Source organism: Dendrobates tinctorius, unplaced genomic scaffold (genome assembly GCF_039654945.1).
Source record: "Dendrobates tinctorius isolate UK_male_01 unplaced genomic scaffold, ASM3965494v1 ptg000029l, whole genome shotgun sequence".
Classification (NCBI taxonomy): domain Eukaryota; kingdom Metazoa; phylum Chordata; class Amphibia; order Anura; family Dendrobatidae; genus Dendrobates; species Dendrobates tinctorius.
Window position 1 is genome coordinate 33,068,188 of NW_027361697.1, and position 17,946 is coordinate 33,086,133.

Sequence of the window (17,946 nt, forward strand, 5' to 3'; positions counted from 1 at the left end):
TAACTTTTTTATTTTTCCGTCAATATGGCCATTTGAGGGCTTGTTTTTGGCGGGACGAGTTGTACTTTTGAACGACACTCTTGGTTATACCATATCGTGTACTCGAAAACGGGGAAAAAAAAAATCCACGTGCTGTGAAACAGAAAGTGCAATTCCATAACTTTTTTTTTTTAGATTTTTTTTTATTCCATGTTCACTAAATGCTAAAACTGACCTGCCATTACGAGTTAGGAGATACCAAACATGTAAAAGGTTTTTTTTATTTCAATGGAGGAAAAAAAAAAAAAATCCAAAGTTTGTTTAAAACAAACAAACAAAAATTGTGTCATTTTCCGATACTCGTAGCGTCTCCATTTTTCGTCATCTCAGGCTGGGGGAGCGCCAATTTCTTTTGCACCGAGCTGACGTTTTAATTCATACTACAATGTTTACCGATTGCATTAATTCTTTTTCTTATGTTGATAGATCGGGCGATTCTGAACGCGGAAATACCAAATGTGTATTTATTTTTTAACTGCTTTATTTTGAATGCGGCGAATTTGGGGGGGGGGGGGTGATTTGAAATTTTTTTTTTTTTTTACACTTCACTTTCTTCAATAGTCTCCATGGGAGACTAGAAGCCGCCATTATCCGATCGCCTTTGCTACACACAGGTGATAATCAGAAAGCATGTTGTTAAGGGGTTAAAGGGAATCAGTCACCAGCTTTTTGCTACCTCATTTGAGATCAGTACCATAGCGGCAGAGACCCTGATTCCAGCAATATATATTGCTGATTCCAGCAATATAAGTTTATTAGTTGCAGCAGTTGTGAGGGTTTTTTTAGGTGTAGCTTGTAGCACAGCTCAAAGCGGCCCACACCCCTGATTAGCAGCTTTCTGTGTACAGTGTACATTGACAGAGGGCGGAGTTGGACCAGGATACATGCGAGCTGCAGTTTGGCAGCGAGTCTTCTGCTGATAAAACACTGACTGTATTGCAACAATAGCACACAGTCTAGTAAGTGACATCACTGAAATCAGTATTAAATATAGTGGTTCACAGCACCTCACAGAAATCACAGGTCAATCATACCCATAAAATAGGCGCACGTCCTGTCCAAGGAGTCCCTTTTGGATCAATGTAGAATCCACAGCATACAAAAGAACAGCGCTCCACACGTTGGTGAAAATAAATATTCACATTTAATCTGCCTTCTGTGGCAACGTTTCGATCCAAATGATATTTATCAAGCACAGTACAGAATGTTTCAACCCCACATTAAATAGTAAATGCTCCACCCCCAATAACAATACACCAATCGAGTGTAGACAAAAAATAGGGATTTTTGTGTACTCACCGTAAAATCCTTTTCTAAGAGGCAATCATTGGGTGACACAGACAGTGGGTGTTATGCTGTTGGCCACTAGGAGGACACTAAAGTAAACCAGAAAAAAGTTAGCTCCTCCCCTGCAGTATACACCCTCTCGCTGGCTGAGATTTCTCCAGTTCGGTGAAAAAAGCAGTAGGAGCATAAGCAGTCAATAACCATAGCCAAGTCAAAGCCTAAGAATGCTACAGTGAGCCAATAGGCTAAACAGGGTGGGTGTTGTGTCCCCCAATGATTGGCTTGGAGAAAAGGATTTTACTACGAGTACATAAAAATCCCTATTTCTCCTACGCCTCATTGGGGGACACAGACAGTGGGACATCCTAAAGCAGTCCCTGGGTGGGGAGCAAACATCTGCTAATACCCCATGTACCACTGAGTCAACAGTGAGGTACTGCCGACTGCAAGCTGCATCCGCAGAGGTCGGAGAATGAATTAGGCAATGTTTGTAAAGGTATGCAGGCTGGATCAAGTCGCAGCCTTGCAGACAGGCCTGAGAATGAAATTGGTAATATTTTGTAAAGGTATGCAGGTTGGATCAAGTCGCAGCCTTGCAGACAGGCCTGAGAATGAAATTGGTAATATTTTGTAAAAAGTATGCAGACTGGACCAAGTCGCAGCCTTGCAGACCTGGTCTGCCGAGGCCTGGTACCAAATGGCCGAAGAGGTGCCCACTGACCAGGTAGAGTGCACCTTAGCCCCACTGGGACAGGCGTGTTCCTGATACAGTAGGACTACTAAATTCACCAGGGGAATCCACCTGGCTAGCGTTGCTTTGACACGGCTAGACCCTTCCTATGGCCCTCTGGAAGCATGAACAGGGAATCTGACTTGTGGAAGGGAGCCGTCCGCGAGATGAACCATCTCTGCGCCCTAACCACATCCAGGGTGTGGAGGGCCTTCTCAATGCGATGGACTGGCGCCGGACAAAAGGAAAGGCAAAACAATTTCCTCATTGAGATGGAAGAGGAGACGACCTTGGGCAGGAAGGACCAGGACTTCCTGAGAACTACCTTTTCCTGATGAAAAATTCAGGAACGGAGAACGACAGGACAGAGCCGCCAGTTCCAAAACTCATCTGATTGACGTAATTCACAAAACTCAAGATAAAAAGCGGACGGCACCGTTGTTACCGTGAAGCGCTCGAGCAGCGCGAAACGGCCGTTGTCAGCCTTTCTTGCACTCCTTATGTCACTCCCCCGACTTGACATGTTCATGATATTTCAATAAATCAGTGAAACTTCGATCTCGATGAGTGCGACCTTTTCTCTTTGCATGGATTCCTATGATTGACGTAATTGCCACTAGAAAGACCACCTTCCAAGAGAAGACGGACAGGGGCACGTCCTGCGGCAGTTTGAAAGGAGCCTCCAGTAAGGCCCAGAAAACCAGGTTAAGGTCCCATGATTTCAATGGCCTTCTAATAAGGAGGCACCACATGGGAAACTTCTGTGAATGAACGTCTTGACCTGAAGTTTGGTGGCAATTTTGCATTGGAAAAGCACTGACAAGGCCGAAATTTGGACCTTGAGTGAGCTAAGCGCGAGGCCCGATTTTAAACCAGGTTGAAGGAATTCCAATATGGCCGGAATGGAAAGACACCCGAGGTGATCGAACTTGATCCTTGCACCACGAAAAGAAGGTTTTCCAGGTGAGGTGATAGGTGCACATGGACACAGGCTTCCTAGCACTAATCATAGTGGAAATCACGTCGTGAGAGAACCCAGCCTGTGCTAAAAACTAGGATACAACGGCCACGCCGTCCAAGACAGGGCCCCGGAGTTCTGGTGGTAAATCGGGCCCTGCGAGTGTAGATCCATGCAATCTGGAAGTCACCAGGGGAATTCAGCAACTAGTTGTATTAGTTCTGAATACCATGCTCAGCCAATCTGGCGCGACAAGGATCACTGGTACTCCCTCCACTCTGATCTTCTTGATGACCCTCGGAAGCAAGGGAAGAGGGGGAAAGATGTATGGGAGCCGGAACCGGTGCCATGGCAGAATTAGGGCATCCGCTCCGATGGCGCATGAATCGCGTGATCAGGCAATGAACCGAGGAACCTTGTTGTTTAGTCTTGAGGCCATGAGATGCACATCCGGAGACCTACAACGAGGACAAATCTGCTGAAAGACTTCCGGATGAAGAAACCACTCACCCGAGGCAAGGCTTTGGCGACTGAGAAAATCTGCCGCCCAATTCTCTACGCCCGAGATGTGGATTGCCTAGATGGGCGAATGGTTGTTCTCGGTCCAATGGAGGATGTGACTCACTTCGTGCACGGCCATCCTGCTCCGGGTACCTCCCTGGCGGTTGATATATGCTACAGTCGTGGTGTTGTCGGATTGGATCCTGATGGGGTGACCTGCGAGGAGATGGTGGAAACTCGGTAGAGCTAATCTGATCGCTCGTATCTCCAAATTGTTGATGGGGAGACGCGACTCTCGGGTTGACCAAGGACCCTGTGTCGTGTGGTGACGAAACACCACACCCCAGCCGTGAAGACTTGCGTCAGTGGTTACTACCAACCATCTTACTGGGAGAAAAGACCTCCCTTGATTCAGGGAGGACCTCAGTGTCCACCACCTGAGGGATTGCCTGACCCACAGGAACAGAGGGATCCGACGGTCCAGGGAAAATGGGTTCTTGTCCTAAGCCAACAGCAACGCGTGTTGTAAGGGATAGAGGTAGAACTGTGCAAATGGAACTGCTTCCATCGCTGACACCAACTTTCCTAGAACTCTCATGCCGAAATGAATGGAGTGAGAAAACAGTCGCGCTGCCTGTTGTAAGGCTTGGGTCTCTCCTGGAGGGAGAATGACCAACCCGCGGGAAGTGTCCAAGATCATCCCTAAAAGGGAAATCTGCAGAGCCAGTTTTGGGAAAGACTTTTCAAAGTTTATCTTCTACCCCAGGCGAGAAAGTGAATTTACTGTTTTCCATGGATTCCTCGCAGGCTGGAAGGGACGGACCTTTGATGAGCAGGTCGTCCAGATAAGGTAACACCACCACTCCCCGAGAGTGGAGAATGGCCTCGACAGCCACCATGACCTTGGTAAAGACCCTGGGGGCGGTGGCGAGTCCGAAGGGCAAGGCAGCGAACTAGAAGTGTTCCTTGTGACTTGCAAAACGCAGGAACTGCTGGTGGGACAGGCAGATCGGAATGTGAAGGTAAGCGTCCTTGATGTCAATGGATGCTAGGAACTCTCCTTTTTCCACGGAAGTGACAACTGATCGGAGAGATTCCATTCAGAATCACTGTACCCTGACAAACTGATTTAACAGTTGGAGATCAAAAATGGGTTACATCGTCCCATCCTTTTTTGGAAACACAAAAAGTTTTGAATATAATCCTCTGAACCTTTCGTGATGAGGGACCGGAATGATGACTCCGACCCTTAGAGCCTCAACAGCCCGAAGGAAGACTCTTGTCTGTTTCTTGGGGGGAGAGGAAAGGAAAAATCGAGTTGGAGGGGGGAGAAGAAAATTCTCTCTTGTATCCAGAGGACACCAGCTCCCTGACCCACTAGTCATTGGGTAGATCTATGAGATTTGGCTCCCCTAGATCCAGAAGCCCTAGGCCTGAGTTTCCAAGAGCAGTTAGGTCTGTATGAGACCTGGAGCCTCTGTCTCCACGCAGGGACCGACCTGATCTGGAAGAGAAGGTAGAGGAGGACCAACCGGAATTGTTGCGAGAAGATCGAAAACTCGTCGGCTGTTGGTTGCGAAACGGCCAAACAGCCCCTATTGTTGAGGAAGGAATTTACTTTTTCCCCCGGTAGTATCGGAAAAGAGTTGGTCCAGTTTCTCTCCGAAACAACGACCCGTTTGAAAGGGGAGAGAAGACAACGATCTTTTAGGTGAGGCATCCGCCCGCCAGCCGCAGAGCCATTGGGCTCTTCTAATGGAGATCACATCAGCGGCAATTTGAGCCGCGCAATTGGCGGCATCAAAAGAATCTTCTACTGCAAAGTCAGCTGCGTGAATTATCTGCCTGGCGACAGTGGTTGCCTCCGGAGGAAGTTTGGTGCCTTGGAAGGATGTAATCAAGACTTCTGCTCAAGCGGCCATTGCCTTAGTGACCCAAATTGCAGCGAAAGATGGAAAAAAAAACGCTGCTCTTGATGCTTCAAAAAAACTGAACGGGCAAGGTAGTCAAACAATCGGAGGGGTTTCTGACTGAGGAACCTTCAGAAACAGATGGGAGCGTTTTAGAAGCAAGACGCGATACAGGAGGGTCCACCGGAGGGGACTGTAACCAATCCTACATTAGGTCTGGATGAAAAGGGTATTTAGCCTGAGTAGACTTTTGCCCTGTGAACCGCTCATGTGGCCGATCTCTATGTTACTGGACGGCTGGTAAATAACGTACGCACATGTTAGGTTTCTTTAAATGAGCTGGGGTGTGCTGGAGCGGGAATATTTTCCTCATCCAACCTTAGAATCCTGTTGACTGATTCTATAAGAGAATAAAGCGACTCTTGATCAGTTGGGGGATTCTGAGGGGCTGACGTGTCAGATTCGAATTCAGAGCCATGCTCGCTGTGAACCTCAGGAGAAGGAGAGCGAGAGACAGGAGTTGCCAATGCTGAGGCGCTGACCGTCCCTTGGATGAGTATGGCCCCTGCTGGGGGACTGTTCCCAGCCAACGCCAGAGCTCTCCTCGGGAGGTAAGGACGCTTTCTGCCTGGGTCAGAGACTCCACCGACCATGACAGGGATGCAGCCCACTCAGGGTTACTAAACGCAGGAGGCCCGTCAGCAGCGGTGGCGAGGGACATTGGAGCCCAGGTCAGGGCGCAGTCCGTGCATAACGGATTAATCTGTGCACTGGATAAGGCAGACTTGCAAGTGGTACACACGGTAAAAAATGCAGTGTGCTTTTTAAAAGCCGGTTTAGCCTCCTTAGATTGAGGCATAGCGCTCCTGAAAGGGTTAACGGCAGTCTGTCTGCAGCTGAAGGGAATGCGCCGTGAAGGGGTTAAGCTTTAATCTGAGAGCAGATGCAGCTTACCCGGTCCTGTGGTGAGTCCCCCGGGAGGGAAAAACGGTGGCCTAGTGGTGTCACCCGGTATCCGGCTGTCCAGAGCAGGCATAGCGCTCATGAAAGGGTTAACGGCAGCTAAAGACACGGCCCCCGAGAATAGAATTGCGCGTCTCGTAAGTAATGAGATGTGCCAAGAGGAGGGAGCTGCGACGTTAGCGCGGGCGGCGCTAATCAAATTGCGGCCTAGTAGGCTGGAAACTAAATTTTTGGCCTACCTGAGCTGGGGGGCGCGATAGTCTTACTCACCGGTTAACGGTATTTTTCGGAGTCCATGACAGCACCACCTGAGAGAGGGGATCCGCCCTTCTTAGGAACAGGAAAACCTACAGATACAAAAAGGGCGGCACCTCTCCCACGCATCAGTTGGATTACAGAGTATAAAAAGAGGACCTCCAAGGTTAATGCATGATTATATGTACAACAATATTAATACTTAAATCTTTATCACCCGTGGATATGTACAAAGGGAAGACGTGCACACCCAAATTAACTAAGGGAAGGGAATCTATGGGTGCTGTCATGGACTCCGAAAAATACCGTTAACCGGTGAGTAACTAAGACTTTATTCGGTCGTCCATGACAGCACCACCTGAGAGAATTACAGAGAGTAATCACTACTTTAGGGGGGGACTACAGCCTGCAGAACCCTGATACCGAAGGAGAGGTCTGCAGAGGCACCCAAGTCTAGTCTATAAAAAGTGCTCGGAGAGGACCAAGTGGCCGCCTTACAAATCTGGTCGATGGAGACTTCCGATCTCTCGGCCCACGAGGTCGCCACGGCTCTGGTGGAATGCGCCTTCAATTTCTCCGGAGCTACTCTACCTTTTGAGGTATAAGCTAACGAGATTGCTTCTCTAATCCACCTGGCTAGTGTAGTTTTGGACACTCTAAGACCTTTCCTAGGGCCTTGGTAGGAGACAAAGAGGGCATTGTCTTTCTTCCAGGGATCGGTAGCCGCTAGATATTCCAAGAGGCATCTCCTAACATCTAAAGTGTGTAGCTTCTCCTCTTTCTCATTAGTTGGATTAGGGAGGAAGGATGGAAGGACTATTTCCTGAGACCTATGAAAGCTGGAGGCTACTTTTGGTAAATACGCTGGGTCGGGTCTAAGTATTACCCTATCCTCTTTTACCTGAAGAAAAGGTGGGCGCCTAGACAATGCCTGAATGTCGCTTACCCTACGGGCTGACGTTATGGCTATTAGGAAAGCTATTTTGAGGGACAGGCTCCTAATAGAGGCTGACGAGATGGGTTCAAATGGCGCTTCTGTCATAGCTGTGAGGACTAGGTTCAAATCCCATGGCGTGAGTCTATTTTTTACTATTGGTCTGGATCTACTCGCTGCTTTGATAAATCTATTGACCCAATAATTAGCCGCGATATTGCAGCTAAAGAGGGCCCCTAAGGCGGATACCTGTACTTTAAGGGTACTGGTGGAGAGACCCAAGTCCAGTCCTTTTTGTAAAAATTCCAAGATCTGGCCTATGGGGACGGAATCATCAGTATTTATATTTGAGCTTTCGAGGAACCTCTTCCAAATTCTGACGTAAATCTTAGTTGTCACCACTTTCCTACTTTTTAGTAGAGTGTCAATTAGGTCTGGGGAGAAGCCTTTACTTTCTAGCAGTGACCGCTCAAATTCCACACCGTGAGATGTAGGCCAGCCACCTGAGGGTGGAAGACCGGGCCCTGGGACAGAACGTCCGGGATGTCCGGGAGAACCCAAGGATCGTCTACCGACATGATCCGGAGGTTCGAGAACCATGCTCTTCTGGGCCAGAACGGGGCGATGACTATGACCCTTGCCCTGTCTTTCCTGATCTTCCTCAACACCAGAGGAAGTAGAGATAGGGGAGGAAAGGCGTAGGCTAGCCTGAAGTCCCATTTTATCAGTAGCGCATCTACTGCCAGAGGAGTCTCCCTGGGATTTAGGGAACAAAACTGTGTCGTTTTCGAGTTCTCCTTGGTGGCGAATAGATCCACCTCTGGCTGACCCCATCTCTGCACAATCTGAACGAAAATGGAGGTGTTCAAGGCCCATTCTCCTTGTTTTAACAGATTGCGGCTTAGGAAATCTGCCGCGACGTTCTCTTTCCCTCTTATGTGAAGAGCCGTGAGAGATAAAAAAAAATGACGTTCTGCTAGCTGGAACAACTGTCCTGCCACATTCATCAGAGTTCTGGATCGAGTTCCGCCTTGGTGGTTGATATAGGCCACGGCTACTCGATTGTCCGAGAGAACCCGTACGTGATGGCCCTGTAGATACATAAGGAGCTCTTTAGCTGCGAGTACTACCGCTGTTAATGCTTTCAAATTAGAAGACATTTGTAACTGATCTCGTTCCCATAGGCCCTGGACCAGAATTTCCTCCATATGCGCCCCCCAACCGGAAGGACTTGCGTCCGTGGTGACCACGCGGGTAATGTTATACTCCCAAGGGACCCCTCTAGACAAGTTACTTCTTTCTAGCCACCACTCCAGGGACTCTATTGTGTTTCTGGATAAGGTCAGACGACCTTCTAAATTACCCCCCAGGATTCTCTGATACCATAAAACTTCGCCCTGTAGAGTTCTTGTATGAACTTGGGCCCACTGGACTGCGGGAATGCAGGATGAGAGGGAACACAATAGGGACATGGCTTTCCTGAGGGACATGGAGGGGTTGTTGGAAGCGTTCAGGACCCGGCCATGCAGGTGCAGCAGCTTCTCTGGGGGCAGACGGCATTCCTGCTTTTTTGAATCTAGGGTTAGGCCTAGAAATTGTTGAATTTTTAATGGCTGCAAACGGGATTTTTTGATATTAAGTATCCATCCCAACCGCTCTAGAGCCGCCATTGTTTTCTGTAATTGTTCTAAACACTGCTCGGCTGAACTGCCTATTATAAGGAGGTCATCTAAATAGGGGACGACTAGAATGTTTAGCTCGCGCAGATGGGCCATCACCTCTACCATCACTTTGGTGAATACTCGGGGCGCAACCGCCACCCCGAAGGGTAGGGCCGCGTACTGGAAGTGCTGGATTGACCCATCCAACTGAACCGCCAGTCTAAGGAAAGATTGGTGTGCTAGACAAATCGGTATATGGTAGTAAGCGTTTTTCAGATCTAGAACCACCATGAAGCAGTTTTGAAACAGCATTTTTATTGCGGTGTTAATTGTTTCCATTTTAAATGGACGTACAACCAGGAATTTATTGAGGGCTTTGAGGATAAATATAGCCCTAAATGAGTCGTCCGGTTTACGGACCAAGAACAGGGGGGAATAGAAACCTTTCCCCCTCTCTTCCTCTGGAACTCTCGTCAGGACTTTTTTGTCCAGTAGCTCGAGGACCTCGGTCTCCAGGGCAGCTTGTTCTAGCGGGGAAGATTTGAGTGGAGTTACCTTGAACCGATCTTGGGGAACGCAGGAGAACTCTAGGTGCAGTCCTGAAGCTATCACCCCCAGTATCCAGCTGCTATTCGAGATTCTGGCCCAGGCCGGGTAGAAGGCAGATAATCTTCCTCCTACCGGAGCCACTAGTCATTGGGGTGGCTTCTTATTATCCCGTGATGGACCTTCTTGGCGCCCCCCTCCTCCATACATGAAGCCCGTACCTCTGGTTTTTTTGTTGTCCCATCTGTTCTGATCTCTGGCCTGTCTCCTGCGGGAATACCCTTTCCTAGAAAAGGGACGTCTCCAGGATGTATTCGGAAGACTCGGAAATTTCTTTTTCTCATCCCCGGCTTTCTCTAATAGTTCGTCTAGAACGGAGCCGAACAAGTATTCACCCTCACAGGGGATAGAACAGAGACGGGACCTGGCTTGGATATCTCCCGGCCAGCATTTTAACCAGAGGGCTCTCCGGGCCAAATTAGACAAACTTGCAGACCTGGCCGCCATTCTTACTGAGTCCGCCGAGGCATCTGCCAGAAAGGCCGCAGCATTCTGGATAATTGGAAGAGACTTACGGATGGAGGCTCGCGAGGTTCCATCCTTTAGCTGAGAGTCCAATTGATCCAGCCAGACCATCATGGATCTGGCTGCGCACGTGGCTTCTATTGCTGGCCTTAGGGCGCCTGCTGACATCTCCCATGTGCCCTTTAAAACGGAATCTGCCTTTTTATCTAGGGGGTCTTTAAGGGAGGCCATATCGTCGAAGGGTATAGATGACTTTTTTGAGGCCTTAGCTACTGCTGCATCCAGCTTGGGGGCCTTATCCCATCGACTTATTATTGGGTCCTCAAAGGGGTATCTACGCTTGAAAGCAGGCGGCATCGAACCCCTTTTTTCCGTTTTTTTTCCACTCCCTGTATCAGGCTCTGGACTCTTTCGTTTAGTGGAAAAGTCCTTTGTTTTCTGGGGTCTAGACCCCCGAACATAATGTCCTGAGCAGACAGTTCTGTCTTTTTTTCTTCTACCCCCATGGTTGACCTTATGGTTTTAATTAATTTATCCATTTGGTCCAAGGGGAAACAGAACCGGCTGGAATCCTCATCGGAAGAAGAAGAGGAGGCCGAGGACTCTGAGGAGATATCTTCCTTCCTAGGGCCGACTGAAGACTCTGAGCCTGAAACACTAGCTCGTCTTCTTTTAGAAGAATCTTCTTTTGATAGGGCTTTTATTTCAGTCCTGATTAATTGCCTCAGGTCTGTAGCGAAGCTTGGAGCTTCTTCCTCTACCTGCATAAATAGGGAAGAGTGTAAGAGTCTGATACTCCACTCACGTTCTACCCCTCATCTCCGTCCCTACCGTCTGTCTCACGCAAGACTGACACAATCTCTTGGGGTGGCCATCTGGTAAGGGGCAACTACAGAGGGCACATTCCTTGTGCTTCTGCTTCCCTGTGGCCTTCTTCCCCTGAGAATCAAACACATAAGGGACACTGCATCAGGGTACATTCTCGTAGATCTCTTACCCTTGCAGATGAGGACAGGTACCGGATCATGGGGGGCTGCAGGAGGATCCTTTGACCTAGAGGAATTGCTGTGGCTCTGTCCACTCGAACGTCCCTCCGTCCGCCTCTTAGGTTGGTCACTGGGGCGCTTTGCCACGGGCTGCACCTCTTGTGGGTCCATGGGGGCTTCTGTTGTGTCCATCGCTGGGCCTCCAGAAGCACCTCAGCAGCAATGCCTTCTGTCTTAAGAAGGCTCCCCCTCCGGATTAGCAGGAACTCTGTCCGGTGTTCGGGCCCCCCATTGGACCGCTCCTCGCGATCCTCCCCCTCCCCTTCAGGTGCTCGGCCCCCTCAGGCGGCGGGCGCGCATTGGCGCGCGTCCACCACAACCCGAAGCCGGCCGGCATCCGACTTCCGGTTTCGGCGCTAGGCCCCGCCCCCTTCGCCGCATCACTTCTACCGCGCGATAGAGGCCGCGGGGACGCGCGGCAATGGGCTAGCACTGCGCCGCCGGCTCGGAACCGCCGCTCCCTTTGTGGGACACCACCGGCGGCGCCCGCCCGAACGGACTGCACCCCCGGGGGAAGGAGACACAGGGGGCACCGCTTACCTCACCGGCCCCGTGGAGAAGGCGACCGCCGGACCCCGCCTCCGCCTGCTCTTACCACTGCCGTGGAAATCCTACCCGGACCCACCGTGGCGCATCCAGGGCCCCCAGCGAGACCGAGGTAGGAGAACCCCCCGCTACCTGAGTCGGTCCGCTGGCCTGGAATTCGGTTATCCATGACGGACGATCTGTAGGGAGTTCTGTCCTTGTTAGGAACAGGAAACCAACTGATGCGTGGGAGAGGTGCCGCCCTTTTTGTATCTGTAGGTTTTCCTGTTCCTAAGAAGGGCGGATCCCCTCTCTCAGGTGGTGCTGTCATGGACGACCGAATAAAAAGCGCCGATGCACCGCCGCTGATGTTAAGTCAGCGCTTCTCCCAGGGGGCAGGACCCGCCCCCATACCTCCACTCCTGGGCTCAGGCAGGTCGTCACTGTTCGGGGTCTGTCATCCTCCGGGCGATGAAGCAGAGCTGGAGGAGGTCTTAAAGGGGTATGCTCAATCGATCCACCCTGTGGTAGGGGGATGGAGAGCTCTGGGGCTGATTCAGGGCATCCGAAAAAGCCCCTGCTGAAGTCCTTCTCCATGCAATCCTGTGCTACGTCCCGTTGCGCTTGCCCTCGTATCCATGGAGTACCGACCGTAAGGGAACCATCGTCAGAGGAATCAACCCCATTCGTCGCAGGAAAGTGTACGGGGAGGTATACTCCGTGTGCTTGCCTGTTGTTGGTTCGGGGGAGAGCGGGCCGTAGAAATGAACCGTCGCCCCCTTCACTCCGTTAATTAAAAATTTACAGAAAATTCAAAAATAAAAACGGTGGAGTCTGAAACCAGACCCAAGGGCATCCTACAGACACCAAGCATGAACTGGAGAAATCTCAGCCAGCGAGAGGTTGTATACTGCAGGGGAGGAGCTAACTTTTTTTCTGGTTTACCTAGTGTCCTCCTAGTGGCCAGCAGCATAACACCCACTGTCTCTGTGTCCCCCCAATGAGGCGAAGGAGAAAAATGTAAACAAACGATTAAAAAACAAAACTCCCTTACAACAATATTAAAACCAAACATTTTCATTATGAGCCAGTAGATCACCACATATCCCTTACTTACCAGAAATGCGATGTTATGATTGGTGGACAGTATGTTTACATGGACACGTGGAGACAAGTCTGTTTATACATCTATGTGAATTATATATATTGTGATGATCAAGTATGGTGGTTATAAGGGATCTGTGATGATCTACTGGCCCATAATGAAAATGTTTGGTCTTAATATTGTTGTAAGGGAGTTTTGTTTTTTTAATTGTTTACATTTTTGTCTACACTCGATTGGTGTATTGTTAATTGGGGGTGGAGTATTTACTATTCAATGTGGAGTTGAGACATTCTGTACTGTGCTTGATAACGATCATTTGGATCGAAACGTTGCCACAGAAGGCAGATTAAATGGGAATATTTATTTTCACCAATGTGTGGAGCGTTGTTTTGTATGCGGTGGATCACTGAAATCAGTGTCTCAGCCCCTACTTCATGCTGCCCTCAGATTACATAGCAACAACTTGCTGACAGATTCTCTTTAAGGGGTTTTCCAGTCAGAAAATATTGACCATTGCATGGGATAGTGCATCAATATCAGCTCTATGGGGGTCTGATACTCAGCACCCACTAGTCAGTTGTTACGAGCTTTTGCAGCGGGTATATGTGCATACACGGAACGGATCAGCACAGTGAACCTCCATTTAGAGCGTGGTGGCCGCATACGAATACTGCAGAACAGTTTCTCCTGTTCAACAGGGGTGTAGTGCAGCATCTCGGAGCAGTTACTATACGGTGATAGCCGTTGCATCGAATAATTCCGTTCCATGCATTTATATCTGGCCGGAGCCTGTAACAACTCCTACTGATCTGACATGGATTGACCCATGGAACTTTCATCAACATATCCAGAGTGGCAAACTCCTTTAAGCCCAGTCAGGATATATTATTCATGACCATTTCATGGGATAGTTCATCAATATAAGATCAGCTCATACCGCCATAGATCAGTACTTACAAGCTCAGGCTGGACATACGGTAAATGGATAAAATGGAGTGGGAACTGTTCTGCTGTACCCAGGAGCGGCCACTACACACTGAATACAGATACGCTGTGCAGTTCTGTTGCATGCGAGAACATCCAGATGCAGCTGAAGCTTGTAAAAACCGATGGTGGGGGTGCTGGGGGTCGGACTTCCACTTATCTGATATTGATCATCTATCCCATCGATAGGCGATTAATATATCCTGCCTGAAAAACCCATTTAACAAAACTCACCTTCTTATAGGGAGGGTTAATGGGGTATTTAATAGTCTAAAGGGCCCGTCACACTAAGCAATATCGCTGTAACGTCACTGGTTTTGTGACGTAGCAGCGATATTGCTAGCGATATCGCTATGTCTGATACTTACCTCCGACCGGCTCCCCCGCTGATCATCGCTGATCGCGCGAGAACGTCCTGGACCGTTTCTGATCGTCAGCTTCCGGCTGGGCTTCCTGTGGCGCCGACGAGCGACGTGTGGACGCGGGCGGGAGGACGTCAGGATCTCCTCGTCTGACAGCTAAGTAACGACCCTCGTCCCCAGCGATGTCACTGGTGAGATCTGCCTGTGTGGCAGCTCACTAGTGACCACTTAGCGATGCACCAGCGATCCTGACCGCGTCATATCGCTGGTCGTGATCGCTGGTGCATCGCTAAGAAACCGCGCCTTGTCAGCAGGATCCACATCCTATTCATAAGTAAATGTTGGTACAACTTATTACAATGCGTCCTGTAATCACACGCACAATCGTGGCATTACAAGAATCCCACATGGCTTATCAGACTACGGCTCTCAGAGGAGGAGACTTTAACCCCATATACAGTAGGTTCATAGTGTTTTTTTTTTTTCTTAAAATGCTGCAACATCAGCACATACAAGGCTTCAGTTAAAAGGAAGATATGAGACGAGCTTCAAACATGATGTTGAGTCCATTTTTATCATTATGCCCTTTTTTTTTAATCACTGGTGATTTTCACTTAATGAAATCAAGCAGAAGGTATAAAATAAAAATGGGAATAGAAAACAAACACCAATAAAACTGTGTAAAGGAAGACAAAAAAAAAAAAAAAAAAAAAAGAAGTGCAAGAATATGGAGACTTCCTCATTGATTTCCATATGCTCTGTATAAATAGAAGGGTTGTCAATGTGTTGTCCTAATGGGATCTCAAACAAAATCCCACAAATCCGGCATCATTTGTATTGTTGATGCCAGGTATCCTTTAACGCTGCAGCTACACTGCGACTTTGGCAGTGACACAGATCACGCCAAAACATTAATACCCAGAATTTTGCTGCAAATCTTCAGTGGGGCACTATATGCCATGAAAACTATCTTCTGCCTGTAATTGCGCCATGAGGAGTAGTTTTAAAATCGATATAGTGACATACAGAGCGGTCATGCATTATAAATATCTTACTGCAATTCTAAGTGTAAAAAAAATGAGCTTCTGCACAAAGATTTCCCAATATTAGCCGAGACTCTGGGGTTTACACCACATAACGGTCACAAGTTGCAAATTAAAAATTTTCACATGTAAGAAAAACCAAAAAATACTACAACTTTATTAGCTTAGAGTAAAGTGTTAGAGAGAAAATACCAGACGAAACAGATTACGAAATAGTTGATTACTACCAGGCAGATAATTCATTTAATACAACATTGAATAACCTACATAGATCAAAAGAGGAGCATAGAAAAAAAAAAAAAAAGCAAATAAAAGACAGTCACATATCTGCAGAATCACATTGCATATCATAAAACAGGTAATGAAGGAATGTCATGCATCTGCTTTATGCCTGTAGGCAAGAGGTGAAAGTATTCTGCGGAGGATTAAAGTGATGAAATGTCGTCAATAGACCTGCCGCACAAATAACTGTGCACAATAAATTCCTGGTTCTGAACACGGGCATTTCAGGTGTAAGACTATACAATTGCTTTTCATCTGATAGTTTATTCCAGTTCTCCCTAATAAGGACATCTGCGCATTTATGATAAGATATGACAAATGTCTGACCACTGGGATCACCACTGATCGCGAGAATAGACCCTTCACTCTCCGGATCAGATGAAGCGCCAGATATATGCACTAGTCAGAAAACTTAAAGAGAACCTGCTATCACGATTTAACCTGTTAAGGCTATAACGGCGATGTTATACTGATTTAACGGATATCTGTAGCAAAAAAGAAAAAAATAAAAATCCACAGCCTGGTTCTGATTTAATTAGTCTTAGAAGTTTTGGTGCAATAGCCTCTCAGTGCTATTGACGAGCCAAGGTATCGACCTGCGCATGCATTGCTATTTTGCTGGAGACCACTGGAGGTTAATTGGAGAATGCACCGCCTCCAGGACTATTTTGCTTGGTAACACTGGGACATGATTGTGCATGAAATTTAAAAAAAAGGAAGCTCATAGAAATGTGGAGGGGCCACAGCAGAGCTGAAAACTCTACCCTCAGCCCCACCCCGAAGTATGAAGAGGCTATTGCACCAAAACTTCTAAGGTCAACTAAACTTCACCCAAGCTACGGATTCAAATGTCTACACTGCTTCAGTCTATTTTTTTTGCATAAGATTAGACTCCTTTCCCAGAAGCAGCTCCGGAGGTACAGAGGGAGCTTCAGCAACTCCTTGGAGACTCATCAGATATTCAACTAGAAGCCAATAGCAAATCCCTGGACGCTTGGCGTGGAATAGTAGCATTTCATGTACATCACATTTGGTTCAGTAATATGAATTATTTCTCAGATGGGTTTTCTTAGGTTTGTTCTTCAGGAGGGCACAGCGTCACTGCCTCCCGGGGGACAGAGCATTCCTGAAGATTGATAGTTTGGGACCAAGGCATAGTGGCTGAGCCACTGGCCCCAACTGCATGATCTCCCACATTGTTAACAGACAGTTTAAGGCTGCGTTCACACGTTGCGTTTTTTTCGCGGCGGTTTTTAACGCGCGTTTTTGCTGCGGGGAAAGAAAAAAAAAAAAAAAGGATCCCATGCAATGCTGTGCTAATGTTGCAGATTTTTCCGCAGCGGAATCACATCGCGGAAAAAAATGCAGCATACTCATTAATTTTGCGGAATCGCGGCAATTCTGCACACATAGGAATGCATTGTTCTGCATGTGGCTGTGCCCACCATGTGAAAAGTAAGCAGAACATTTGCGGATGGTACTCAGGGTGTGGAGGAGAGGAGACTGTCCTCTGGGCACCATATCCCTGTAAAAAAAAAAATTGGGTTATATTCACCTTCCGGCGTCCCGCGCAGCCCTACCGATGCTCCCGCCAACTCCCGTTCCCAGTATTTGCCTTGCGGCAAGGACCTGTGATGACGCTACGTCATCAAAGGTCTCGCAAGGCATTACTGGGAACGGGAGCATCGCGATGATTGGGAATGCTGCACGGGACGTCGGAAGGTGAGAAAAACACGATTTTTTATTATTTTTAACATTAGTTCTTTTTACTACTGATGCCACATAGGCGGCCTCAATAGTAAAAAGTTGGTCACACTCGTCAAACACTGTGTTTGACGAGTGTGACCAACCTGTCAATCAGTTCTCCAAGCGATGCTACAGATCGCTTGGAAAACGCTAGCATTCTGCAAGCTAATTATGCGTGCAAATCGCTAGTTTTTCCAAGGGAAAATCACAGGAATTTAAAATGCGGTTTTCCCGCGGAATGGAATTCCCGCGATAACTTCTGCGGGAATTCCGTAACGTGTGCACATAGCCTAAGAGGGGTTGTCTGGTCTTCAGCTACAAGTCTGCAGTTCCTCTATGTAACTACAGACTTGTGAATACTCACATTGTGAAGATCTCCAGTGCCGGGTGTGGGCGGTCATGTGATTGGAAATTTGCAATTCTGCAAATTACAACTAGATGCGTCTTGCTTCACTCAATACACTTGTATTGAATTGAGCAAGGCCGTACCCATCTGTCGGCACAAGATTGTATGTAAGCAAATCACAATCTGACGGTCACGAGC

The 17,946-nt window shown here is 48.1% G+C and overlaps 1 protein-coding gene across 3 annotated transcripts in view; it reads right to left on the bottom strand.

The window, feature by feature from the left end:
* Positions 1 to 17,946, bottom strand: part of SUCO (SUN domain containing ossification factor) — a 116,666-nt gene that overhangs the window by 54,064 nt on the left and 44,656 nt on the right. The window lies entirely within an intron of this gene.